We start from the raw sequence: 12429 nt of genomic DNA on the forward strand, positions 1-12429 counted from the left end.
CCATGCTCCTTGTGTGTGTGGGGGGGGGGGATAAAAAGTCCGCGGGGAGTTGGCAGTGAGCGCGTGTAATAAAAGTTTAATGTGCTGTTGTGATTATTCTTTTGCGGGTCGCAACACATGTGCGCACTGAGAATGAACCGCCTAGCGGGACCGGTCCGTGCCCTCCTCTCTGACGACGTAGCGGCCAGTCATTGAACTTTGAAAACAAGTTTATTCATCGGATCGGGCTGTTTCAACTATAACTATATTCAGTTATCTGCATCTTATCTAGTAGAAAGCTTCCACTGTATACTTTTCCGGGGTTAGTACGCGTGCTGATAAGCTTCTGAATCTCGTGCTGCACCTTTCCCAACCTTTACTGTGATTCGAATGTCTCATGGGGAACAATATTTTGATCCCAACAGCCTGCAGTGTTTACGATTGCGTAACAGCAGTCTACAGTGGCCCATAGCCTATTTTCTATCCAGTAGGACTCCAGCTTCCTGCGTTGCCCCCCCCCAAACTCAATTCTGTGAGAGTTTCGTCAGTCTCGTCTTATCGCCTTATCCTTTTGGCAGCATTTGCTTTGGGGGTGGGGAGGGGGATAAAGAGGCGTTTTCCCAGGGATACTCATGTAGCCCTACTGCAGTGATTTCCAAAGTGGGCTCCAGGATCCCCCTGTGCGTCCTTGGGTGGGTTCCAGGGGGTCCCCTCTAAAGGAGGAACTTTTCAATCCGTTTTACAGCCACCGAGGCTTAACACAATAAGAGGAAGTTTTTAATTACGGCACTGACTGTTAAAAGTGTTATCAGCACACTTGTTAAGCAGGTCTGGAATACTGAATCAATACAACTTCAAGAGTGCTCCCACAGGGAGTGTGTTGGAAAGTCTTATCAAATTGGGCTTCATGAAGTGGGTTGCTTGATGTGAAAAAAATTGGGAATCCCTGGGCTACTCATTCCCCTCTAAGCCTTCACTAAATCGAGATATTGACCAAATACTGTAAATGCACACTGAAGGTGCACCACTCCTCTTGTTTCAGTGTGACATTTGATTTAAATACCTACTGTGCCTTATATATCAAGTCAAGAATACAATACTTTGAGAAACTCTGTTTAATGATGGTAACACTAATAGAAATTTCATGTGACTGAGAGAGTCTGTTCATTATCTAATCTATCTTCATGTATAAAGACTCGACAAAGCAACTCTTCGTAGATCTAATTTGCCCTGTCATTTGGGCAATCTTCCAAATCAATTCCTTCATTGGCTGCATGTGAGTTCTGCAGAAAGTTGCATAACCAACCAAATTTATGATTCTGGGAACTATCGATGTTGGCCTGTGTGATTTGAATGCAGATCAGAGCTCTCATTGGGAATGTGGAGTTAGACTGGAAGGAAGTGCTTAGGGACTGATGCACATGGTAAGATCTTTTAGGTAATTTATTCCAAATTGGTTCTGTCAGTGAACATTTTCAAGGAAAAAACTTGTTGAAATTGTGAGAGAACTGCCTCTATTTAATGTTCAAAAAAATGTCTGGTTTTGAGTGCATGTAGTCATTCAACACTTACTGGCTTATTACTATTGGGTTAATTAAAACCCTGTATACTTAAATGTATTAGTATGACTTAAATGTAACCTCAACATACCTTTTTAGAATTAAGACAAGCAAAGCTAAGTCAGCAGCCTTCTTGGAGTCACTGAAGTGAAACACACAATCTTGCCAACCACTGATATTCCACCCAACTTGGCAACTTGCACTGGAGCACGTAGATAGGCACACATGCACCACCCTCTGCATGTTAACCTATTAAGTGTGGTTGAATATGAAGTAGTTTGATCACATGGCTTTTCAAGCATGTCATTTTTTTGACATTCTCCCATTCAAAGCCAAAGAGGATTTCTCTTTTCCTTGCCCCTGCCCATTATTTCCTGCTTTCTTTCATTTAATTATGTTGTGGTCACATCTCTGTGCACATGGCAACCACTCTGGCTGCGGTTTCTTTCACCCCCTCAGCACCAGTCCTGCTATTTCAAGTCCATGCTCAGTAAGCACAGGCATGACGGGGCATGAACTCTGCGAGACTACATGCTGCCAAAAGGCTGCTGACTGCACATATTGCACATAATTACACTAGCAATAAGCTATACTCAACTTGCTCTAGGATTCAGACCTGTGTGTTTTGTCTTTTGAGAAACTCTTAAGAATCTACAATGCATTAGGTTCTTCTGCTCATACTTCATTGGTTTTTGATTTGAAATACTGTGTGCTTAGCAGTGATCCCACCCAGAGATTTGTTGCATAATCATGAGCAACACCTGAGCCTCATTTTAAGCGTAATAACTCTTCTTGATGTAGAAATGCACATAAGGTTGGATAACTCCCTTGACCTTGCTTGTATGCATATAGTTTCAGCTGCCATCCATGGGGAAAAGGGGCAGAGATATCCTATTAGCTGGTATTGGTGGTATAAGAGCTTGTGGTCGTGCTCCAGGCAGCATTCCATTGGGTCTTGCGTCAGCCAGCAGTCATTCAGCACTGGTTAGTCTAGGCTTATACACTGTTAATACCCCCTCCCAGTCATGACACCATTAACCCTGCTGGGGGGACCACTGCACAGTTCATGTCAATCGACTCACTCTGCCTGGATCTAAAAGCAGAGTAACTTCACCATCTCTACCAAAATGCTCAGCTGGGCCGACGGTGGTCAATAAGTAATCCACCAATGTTGTTGACTGTTATTTGTTTTTTTGGCTAAAGGTTAAGTTTGTACTGTTGCAGTATCAGGTATCATTTATAGAAACTCCTCTCTCTTCTTAAAATGTTTGAGTTGCCACATACTTGGCCTTAGAGCATGCTACAAACTTTTGCATTTAGGTTGTTTCAGTTGGTACCAGTTAACAGTACTTAAGACTCATGTGACCGCTTATTGTTGACATTACAGCTCAATTAATGTTTTATGTACTTGGTAGCTCAATTATAACCGCTGAGTAATCCTGTTCTGTTTTGTAAGGAGTCATTTCTAAGAACTCAAACCCTTGCCAGATGAAAAACTTTGTGATATTATTCTTCCCCTTCCTCCGGTCTGTAAATATGGACTTATACGGACCCGATTCTAACCGCTGTCCACTTGTGACACAAGGTGATGCAATGCTTGCTTGTCTAACCACCAAAGTGTACAGTTGGTTGGGTTTCTTACTGTCTGCCGTTGGTCCAAATGTGGCTGAAACCCCAGCCTGCAGGAGAGGCAAGAATGCTACCTTGATTCTGTAGGTAACTGAACACCTGAGGGACCACATGCCCGGGTGGGTACAGGTAATGTGGTGTGGATGCACACTGATGTGCCAGACAAAATGATCTCTCCAACACAAATATGCAACATTTTTGCCACTGCTCTCGTGTTCTCTTGTTTTTTATCTCCACATGTATGTCGTCCTCTGTTTATTTGTCTCACTTTACCATTTGGAATCTGCAATGCAAAATCCAAACAAACCATGGGTAGTTGGCTTCAGCAGACCCGATACGTCAAATAAATACCAAAAGGGCTCCCCCTAGAACAATACAGACACTTTTCTGTTCTTGAATTATAGCACCGTTCTAAACCTCATTCTGATTCCCTCTCACGCTCTGAATATAGCACTTCTGACCAAGTAAGCATGTATTTTGTCGTACATGATTGCATTTTCTGCCCTCTTTTTTTGTAGTATTCAGTACTCAGACTTAGAAGCCATCAGGGCTTAGGGTGGTTTACTTTGGTACTTTCGTTAAGTCCTTCTTAATATGATTTTTCTTTCCGCCAGCCAAGTTTGTTAGCATTCCTAAAAGTAAGTAAGTAAAATAAATCCTGTTCCCCTTTCTGCTCAAGTGGTCACATAGAACACCGGCCTTTTTTTGATACCAGTTTGTATGTATGTTTTACATACACGGTCCATTTTATTTGAGTTTGATGTTGCCTCTTCTTGTAGATGTTAATCATGCCATGCCACAAAACAGCTTTATGTTCTTGACTAAAAAGGAGGTCTTTAGGCACTGACACATCAAGCCAATGGTCGACCATCGGCCAATGTCTGGCTGTAGCTGAGCGTCTCACGCCCTAGTTTTTGCAGGGTGTCCCACACCGTCAACACTTTTCTAAAGTCAAGAGGGCACACAGAGGACGAATACGACCACCGGCAACTGTATGTATTGAGAGTTATTTCCTCTCACGCAGGTGCAGAACGTAGGTGCTCGTTGGTCGTTTGCTGTAGTCTTTGCGGTGTGTTCAAGTGCGACTTTTTGGCCAAGACGTAGGCAATTTGAGGCGGCTCCAGTGCCGCTAGTTCCTTGATGTCTGTTTGGTGTGTCTGGGCCTTATTGCAACAGTTTTGCGTAGTTTACAGCAGCAGTCATATAAAGAACTTATGTGCCACCAACAGGTGTAGTAAAAATGGCATCATGAGAAGGCAAATCCATCTAACGCAGCCCTCTTGGGCCTCCATTACAGCCAACTTGTGCACAAGCACAATTGCTCCCAAGCTCCGTCCATTCTTCTATGTCATTGCATAAGACCATTTCTCCAAGCAGTCCAATGAAATCCTCATCCAATTAGGCACTGTCCACATTTCCAAAAGGCCTTTCTCTCATAGACTGGTGCTATTCAGCCTCCCCCGGCATGACATCAGGCCCTCTCTTATAGCCCCACTTTACGCTGCTGCTCTCAAATAATGAAAGCTGCCAATTAATGACTAATCAACATGTGCAACAAGCACATCCAGTGAGGAGTGACTACCATCTAATCTGCTGATTAAAACAGAAGACAGAGATGCTCTGTTCAACGCTCGCTCTCTCCCATTTTTCAGAGTTGCATTACTGCAGAAAAAACAGCCAGCCCGCAGACACACACACACACACACAGTCTTATACTCTGAAAACCTAATTTGAAAAGCTTGAAAGTTCATATTTGGAATTATTTGCAATTTCCATTTTAGAGTTGCTTGGAATACCAAACGTTTTGATCAATGGTCAGTGTTGTTTGTTAGTGTAATACCATGCAGTGCATACAGTAAATTCTAATTATTTGACCAATTTCAAAGTCTTTATTTAGAGATCTAAAATTGTATGATGACCTATTTCTGTCTGACTAGACTGTCAATTGCACGTATAGAATTACACACATTTCAAGCAGACATTTTTGCCTAGAGAGCTAAAGGCAATTGGGAATCAGAGGGGGGATCGCCAGCTCTCAGCAACACAATACAGTAGAGCAGGCAACTTATCTTTCCACCCATACCACTCTCTGTCTCACATAAAACACATTGCTATAGGTCACCTCGCCATAGGAAGTTTTGATAACTCACAGCGTCCGGCTAAATATTCTCACTTAAGCCGTTCGGCTAGTTTAAACATATACAGTAGAATAATTGACCTCCCATCTCTAGGGGTTGGGTTACGGTTAGTACATTCACTTCAATGAGCTCTCCACAAGTCCCAAGACACAGAGTTGGAGCTGTGCCATTTCTTGAATTGAGACGCTGTTTATGTTGTGGACTGGAGCGGGATGAGGATGGGGGGTGGGTAGAGGGGATGGGTGAGGAGAGGGAGGTAGCTGTTTCATTAAAGTGCAGCATTGGTTAACAGTGGGAACCAGTTGGATGGGAGGCCTGGGTGATTTTGGCGGGTGTGGTACTTGAATAAGGTGTGTGACCAGTGTCAGAGACCTGTAGCGGTGAGAGTGAATCAAAACAGTTAAGTTGCCCTAATGCTGTAAAACCAAAATCTTAGCTAATAGACACTTAAACGCCCCATAGAGCTGAGGGAAACTATTCCTTTCCCTACAGCAGAGTCACGGAATAAGTCTCGCCACAAGGGACTCCTTACACATTACACAAAGTCATTTAATCTATTGCTAATATAAACATATATTGATTAGAGCAGCTTTAAATATGTGTTTTTATCAACAAGATATCTAGTATAGCACAAGGAACATGACATGCTCTGTTCCGTCACCCAGCTATCCTGGATCCTCCTTCAAGACTCGTTACTCCTGTGATTGGCCTTTTGAGATTACAGGCTTCTCTCAACTTGCCATGGGTTTGTGAATAAAACATTTATCAAATTTAGAGCTAGAGTTGCATAGGGTCATATAATTACCAGCTGCCAGCTAGATAGCCATCTGCTTAATTCATTTACCTCAACCCCTTTTATAATCAACACCGTTTTCTTCTTCTCAAGCAGTTTAGTTTGAACTGAGCAATTAGCATTACATAAAACGGTTATCCTTGTTATTTCTATTAAATTCTTCTTACTGCTGCAAACATTCCTTAATCTGCTGCTTTTCTCACTTTAAACCTCCTGCCGTTGACTGTAGCATACACCTCCATTGAAGGAGTAAGGTGTTTAGTTGCTTGACTTCCAACAGAAACTATTAAAGGGGTAGTTTGGATGTTTTGAAGTGGAGTTGTATCTACTTATTCCTACAGTAGATGGAGAAGCAGACAGGGGTTATCAATATGCACGGAAGCTAAGCAATGTACAGCAGTAGCATCAGCAAAAAGTAAAGTGGTGAAAATATTCTAAATATAGTGTGCACTTAAACTGGTATTGAGTTTTTGTGGTGGGCCTTTCTTTAGGTTGCTAAAATGAGTTGTGCAATTCGTCCACAGCAGTACATTGCTTTGCTTCCATGCTGGTACTCCTGTCTGTTTCTCCAAACTGGGGGTGTGCCGACATCTACTGTAAGTAATACACTGAGTATGGATAAGTACCATAATACAACCCCGCTTCAAAACATCCAAACTACCCCTTTTAAAGGAATTATGACAAACTCAGACAGTAAGTTTAGGTTGACTGTAAATCACAGTTGAATACATGCACACACACTTGTATACACACAGATACTGGAGCACACATGCACGTACACTCTCTGCTCCCCCTGAGTGGAACAGTGGCTCTCTTGAGGCCTTTGACACAATTTGAAGATAAGTGATGTTGAGCTTGTTCCAGCTGTACTGTCTGTCTATCCCAGTGATGCCCCGAGCTGCAGTGGGATTCCACAGATCACACAGAAGCCAACACAAATGCTGCAGCCGTGGGACGTATTTATTCATGTGTAGTCACTATCTTTATTGGCGGATGAAATTTCATATCTCAAAATATTAGAGCCTGTTAATGATTGGTCTTAACCTTGTATGTAAATGCACTCGGCTTCCAGTAAACCATATGCAATCTTCCAGGAAATCAAATGCATCAAGGAAATTACAGTAACTATCATAGAAAGGAGACATGACCCATGATGTATTTTCTTTAGACCATGACTTATACACATGGCTTATTAAAAAAAACTGAGCAACTGCTTTTAGCTCTTCTCATTAAAAAAATCCATACGGTTTGCACAAATGTTCCCTGTGAGATGGGGCAGACAGATTTTTAATAGAACACAAGTGATCAGGGAGTGATCAGTCTCTCCTCTCTCCCTCTCTATCTGTATGCATTCATGTCCCTTAAATGCATGTTACCTACTCAGCATCCGGGGCATCATCTGGGGAGTTTCTGTGTCTCTCATCTGGCAGGTTGCCACTATTAAAGGTAACGCCTGGATCATGAATCGTGGCTGCGCCTGTTGCCCTGGTCCTGCCTGACACCCACGTCAATATTTCTTTTGGGAGGCACCTGAAAGCTTTTTTGACATCCTCCTGGATCCATTTTCATATTTGATCACATCATGTTGTAATTTTACTATGTTGTTTATTCTCAACACACGACGCGCGTTTGTCCGTCCTGGGAGAGGGATCCCTCCTCAGTTGCTCTCCCTGAGGTTTCTTCCATTTATTTTCCATTTTAATTATTTGGTTTCTTTTAGGGAGTTTTTCCTTGTGCGATGCGAGGGTCTAAGGACAGAGGGTGTCGTATCCTGTACAGTCTGTAAAGCTCACTGAGACAAATGTGTAATTTGTGATATTGGGCTATATAAATAAATTTGATTTGAGACTCCCTACAGGACGCGGTGGGATGGTGCATCTGCAGAAATGTGTCGTAATGGTTGGAAATCCTGCAGAAGCAGTGTGAGATAGAAAGAACAGACCTGTGCAGACCTCTGCCACAAGGTGTAGAAGATAAAACACTTTGTCTGACCTGACTCCTAGAAGCATAAAAAAGTAACCTTTTGACCTCATGCTACCTAAGTAGGAAGCTTACAATCAGTGTGTGTTGTGTTTGTGTTATGCATGCACACACACATACACACACACACACACACACACACACACACACACACACACACACACACTCACATATTCTGCCATATGTTCCTCACTATTATTTTAACACCACCCACCCTATCCCTGGCTGGCCCACAAATCAATCCATTTGGTGGGGTCGGGGTTCGCTATATTGCACATGTTTTTTTTAACCGAGTGCCCTATATGGAAAGAATGTGCTCTCTGCATTCCAAAGATGACTGAGCAGAGCTGAACAGCCCCATGCTGTGTCCTGTCCAATCAGCTGAATTTGTGAAAGAGGTTTAATTAATTTCAAATGTAACCAAAATGACTATTTACGTTTTTTTTTTTACAGATTTATTATGTTTAATGAAAAATGATCTTCCCCTGAATTGTCTGATTTGACAATGACTACGTTTACATGCGTTTTTGCCCCATTTTTAGTATGCGTTATTCCAAACTTTTGTTTTGGTCATGCATCTCTACCTTTGCAAGCTGTTGAGTAGTTGGTTTGTGTACAACGCACAGAGCTGAATCTTATCAGGTTGTGTGTGGATAACTGTGGTTTAAACTGTGGTATACACGTCCAAAGAATGCTGCGAAAAACCTGCACTAATATCTGCATGTCCACCACATCTTAATCGAAAAAGACTATATTCAGAATAAGGCTTAATTCAGAATATCCAAGCAGAATATACGTACAGAATGTACAGAGGCTGGCATGCAGGTAGACCGTCAGTAGACAGGTGACACGTCAACATAGACGTAAAGAGATCGAGGCAGACAGACAGACTGACATACTGACAAAAAGCCAAAAGATACAAACCGAACAGATAGGCAGGTTGACAGTTGAGACAGACAAACCAGACCAACAGGCAGGCAGACGGGTTAAAAAAAAATAAACCTGACACCTTAGTTTACAACAAATGTTTGGCAGTGCATCTCACAAGTATGTGAGGTTAAAAGTTTCATATTTCCATGTTCCACTCTAGGTATTGTTATGGGAGTCCTTGGAAAGGCTTAAGAAATGGAACCTGTTATTTAATGTGGGAGAAAATGTGGCCTAAGTAAGTAATGACTATTTCAAACCATAATGAAAGTTGTTTTTTGTTGCTTTGGCACCCCTTATCCCTTTTTGGATCAGTGCATTTGTGTTGTATGCCATATTTCCCCTAATTGTATTGATTACCAGCAGAGGCACATTCCTGCAGCCCTCTTAGTCCTCTTAACATCCAACGTTGGTCTGGTGAGCTGGTCAGCCACTGATCCACCATCATGTAAAAGAGGAGAAGTTTTCAGGGACATGTTTCTACTGTTTCAATTAGGCTTTACTTTAAATAGCCCAGGGTTCTGGTGATCCCAGGCCTCATCGTTGGCTTCCCTGCAGGGCTTATCACCCTGGGATGTTCATGCTGGACCCTTGAGATGTAAGCATATGTCAGCACATTAACCCCACTGACTAAGCATGCTGGCCCACCAGTATGTGTTAAAGAGCTGCTCCACTCTGTGCTGCATTAGTTGATTATAGTTACAGAGCTCAGCAAAAATACAGAGAGGTCAAAGGCTGTTTATTCTTCTCCAACGCATTTCACTTCAATTATGACTCCTCATTTATATGTTGTAACATCTAGTACAGTATGTAACACACAGAGGTCAAAGTGTTTCATTTCCTAACTGCAGTAATAAAGTATCAACACAATGGCGACCTTTGTTGCCTACACATTTTTAAAAATATCTTATAGGTTCATATAAGCACTCCCATTATTACAGTTAAATGAAACTTTTGAGTAAAGGAAAGCTCTAACTGAATAAATGTCTTGGTGTTTATGGCTTATTGGCTTAAGGGCAATGTCGTATAACATTGCATATTCGTAAAGTGTAAAAGTTTTTTGTGTGATATTCTGTGATGTGCAAAGAAATTGCTTATGTGTCCCAGTATACATTATGGTATTTTGTGTGTTTTGTTTAATGTACATTATCATTCTGAGGTTAAACCGTTAGAAGCTGTCTATGTTTGCATGTTGGTTTTCTTTTAGATTTAGTTTCCTAACTTAGAAAGACACATATACTTAAATAATATAAATAAGATATAAATATTTCCCACACATCAGGTGGATGTCGGTAGAACACCTTCTATAAAGTGTTGAGTGTTTGCTGTGAAGTCTCACCCAGGATAGTACTGAGAAGGATTTCTGATCCATGACGGGCATTATTAAGGCCCTTGTGTTTGAAGTCCACCAGCTAAACATTCTTCCTCGTGCAACTTTGAGCAAAAATCACTTTAATTAATCCAGATGCAGTCACCTCACCGCTGGGTACAGCCGGCGTACCCCAAAGTCACCCTTTCTAGTGCGACAACACTGTCCGGATAATTGCACTGTCAAGGTCAGAGATGGTTAGGTTTCAGTACACTGTTCAAGTGGAAGGAATCAAATCAAAAGGCTCTGAGGGAGTCTAATCCCTGCACTGGAATGGCTTTGATTGTGTCAGGGCGCAATTAAGCATAGGTGCGTGTCTGTTTGGTCATTATATCAGTCACAGAGTCACTGTGGCACATATGAGCGCTTTAAAACTTGGGTTGCAAGGTATTTTAAAGCTGCGTGTAACGCCTGAGCTTTTTCCCATGTTTTATCACGCACAAATAAAGCAGAATTTATACCAGTGATTTCAAAAGGCCATATATTTAATCTAGTGGTATATAAGGTTTGCTGTTTTATTCTTGTAAAATGAAAGTGGCAGTTTTGATAAGGATTTAAGCTTTCGTTTAACTTCTAATGTAGTTAATTGAAGTCTGCTGATGTCCCTCTTGCACAACCTCCTGACTCCTGAAGTATAATAAACATACAGTCCGGCCGGTGTGTGGCGCCTAATGAGGAGCTGCTCGGGAGAGTTTAGGCTGATGTTAATTTGTTTTGTTTTTGTTGTAAACTGTGTGTCTGTAAATAATGTGTAAATGACGAGCTGTTCTCGCATGCCAGCCGGCCAGGCCACACACATGGACTGACACAATAACACACACAAACACTCATTACAAGCAAGCCCATTCAGCGCTCCCAGTAATCGTTGTGCCAAGCTTTTTGTTTAGAATGCATTCATGGTTTGATCATTATTTGCAAGCCCAATTTTGGAGGTAAAAATAAATAAACATTTTCAGTTTTAGTTTAAAAAAAAAAAAGATTGGAAAAGGAGAGCTCTGAGTGACAGTTTAATTTATCTCATCAGCTGAAACAATCGTTAGTATTACATTTAGATGGAAATCTGCAGAACTTATGGCAGCCTATGTGAAGTGAATGTCTTAAAACTGCTAAAAATAGATCCTTTCCACACCCACGCACAGCCACACATGTGCAGCATGTGTAAACATCCACGTACACACACACACACACATGCAGTACATGTGCACACACAGTAGCATGTGCAGGCAGAAATGCACACACATACTGTATACACACTACGGTCACAAGGGCAGCCCGCTCACCACCGCTAATGCAAACATGGGATAAAATTAGCTGTCTATAAAATGGCAGGTCATATTTTTAAAATACAAACATAGGGTCATGAACTGCTGCATGAAAGACCATCATATTTGCGAGCCCGAGCTGCTCAGCTCAAATATACCCTGGGTCTATCTTAAGACCTGGAGAGGTGCCTGCAGGGTATTTTTGGGTCCATGTTTACAGGTGTTTATTCAGTGGCAGCAGTGCCAAGAGGTTAATAGGATACCCACTTTAAGAAGTTCAAATAGACTAAAGTCCATGTTGTTGAGTTTGTGGTTAATATGACCCAAGGATGGCCGGGAGGGAGGCTTCATAGAGCAGAAGAACGTCTTTAAAGTCCCACACGTCTTTGGTGGTTGGGTCGGAGTCAGTAAAATGATTTTAGAAAACCCAAGATGACAACACTCTCAATAAAGGAAGCTTCTCTTTTTCCATTATCCATAATAGAGACTTGCGTAAGGTGCACAACTTCTTCATATTTACTCAACGGTTGTGCAAAGTTAAATCAGCTCTTTCTTATTATTCAAATATAAGCCACAAAAGTTTATCTTGGCTCCAATACATGCACTTCACCCTAAAAACAAGACGTTCATTTTCTTTGGTCTCTTCTTTCATTTACAAGTTGCAAAGCCTATATTTTTCAGATGTGGAGTATGTTACAAACCATAATGTTTGGAAACAATTAGATTCTGAATAAGATTATAAATTATTTTGCTTATTGCCGCTGTTCCTCCCTTGTTGCTCGTTGATGTTAGT

The 12429-nt window shown here is 41.6% G+C and overlaps 1 protein-coding gene across 3 annotated transcripts in view; it reads left to right on the forward strand.

Annotated features, from left to right (window-relative positions):
* grb10b (growth factor receptor-bound protein 10b) overlaps positions 1-12429 on the forward strand; it is a 62824-nt gene that overhangs the window by 233 nt on the left and 50162 nt on the right. The window lies entirely within an intron of this gene.

Source organism: Cottoperca gobio, chromosome 16 (assembly GCF_900634415.1).
Source record: "Cottoperca gobio chromosome 16, fCotGob3.1, whole genome shotgun sequence".
Lineage (NCBI taxonomy): Eukaryota > Metazoa > Chordata > Actinopteri > Perciformes > Bovichtidae > Cottoperca > Cottoperca gobio.